Below are 1,663 nucleotides of genomic sequence, written 5' to 3'. Positions count from 1 at the left end.
GCGCTCTATAAATGTTATAAATGTTATATATTATATATTTTTTCATTTATCATAGCAATAGCAGAGGGCAGTTGAAGGGCTTCAATGGTAGGTGCTCTCGCACTTCTTCAGTTTCCTCCTGTCGTATCTGTCTATCTGCCTTACTTTCCCCAGCACTATATGCCAAATACTGTGTCGATGTAGTTCTCTTTACTCAAAAAGAAAAACAAAGCAAAAAATATTAAGTCTTCAAAAAACTTTAGCCTTTCATTCATAAGAAGATCGTTTTTCGATGATGACGTTTCAAAAGTGAGCTCAAGTTGTAACTGAAGCTTTTGGGTTGTCTGATGATTCTTGTATTTATCTATTAAGGAAATGTGTATTTTTTGCTTGAACTGGCGTAGTGCTCATATCTGTGATATCATTACTGTCTGGCTTACTTTTGAATGTGTGGGGAACCTGAACTCGTTTTCTGGTTTGTTCATCTTCCTCATTCGATATAAACTCACCAACCACCCAGTCAATGTAATTCCCTATTGCCCACAAAAAAATTATTCTCTGTGTGAGTCTTAGCCTCACATATTACATTAGTTTTCATTAAGCAAATCGCTACCTTAAAATTGCAAAGTTTTATCTAACATTTTTGGCCGTTTTGAGTTACTAAGACCATGAGGTCAGAAACCAATGTTCTTTTTGCTGTTAAACTTGTAAGATTATTCAGAGTCGTTAAGGAGATATTCAAAGAATTGAATTGTTTACAAAAAGCTTGACCAGATGTGAAACTCATTTCTTTACATCAAATTTTTCAAAGATAAGTACTGAGCAGATAGAACTTTGTAATTCCAAGGTAGCAAAATATGTAACAAAACATCCATCTGGCTAACATGTCAAAAGAACAATCTAATACAAACATTCATTTTCACTAATTCATAGAGAAAAGTAATGGCATATTCAATCTCTTTTTGATCGATTCAAACAAATTTAATTAAGTCAAGTTTGAGTGCTCTTGGTTCAGAGTCTTTTTATATTTACGAGTACCTCTCTTTGTTGGTAGTCATGGATGCATTCATTCAGACACCACCGTGGAAATACTGAACAAACAGCCAACATTTTCCTCAGTGTTGAAACATCTTTACATTTGCGTACTCATGTTCTTATAGTCCATAATAATGACTGTCTTGCTAATATTAGATCATCATCATAGCACCCGAAAAAGGCAGACGAGAGAAAACAACAATAATATCAACAACAAGAATAATAACAACAACAACAACAACAACAACAACAACAACAACAACAACGACAACAAAGAAAAACAGAACGCAAACCTATCCTATTATTATCAAAGTACATTATTATAAATTGTTGATAAGTGCTAGAAAGCAACCTATATTAAGTCAAGGACAATTTCCTACTCAAGAAGCTATCGTCGCTATCACTACTGAAGAAGCTGCACTACGTCACCTCTCCGGACCTAAGTACTAAGTTACAAGAAAATAAAAATTGAATGCAAGATATTTCACTCCGAAAACATTGGGCCTGTGGTGTAGCAGTTGTGCGCTTCGATATCCCACGCAGGAGACCTGATTTTGATTCCGGAATTGGGAGAACATTAACATTTTTTGCAAGTAAATGTATCTCAATCTGTCTGCTGGTACGTATTATAGTATTATGTATATATTAT

The sequence above is a fragment of the Aplysia californica genome, unplaced genomic scaffold (genome assembly GCF_000002075.1).
Source record: "Aplysia californica isolate F4 #8 unplaced genomic scaffold, AplCal3.0 scaffold00500, whole genome shotgun sequence".
Lineage (NCBI taxonomy): Eukaryota > Metazoa > Mollusca > Gastropoda > Aplysiida > Aplysiidae > Aplysia > Aplysia californica.
This window is presented reverse-complemented; position numbering follows the sequence as displayed.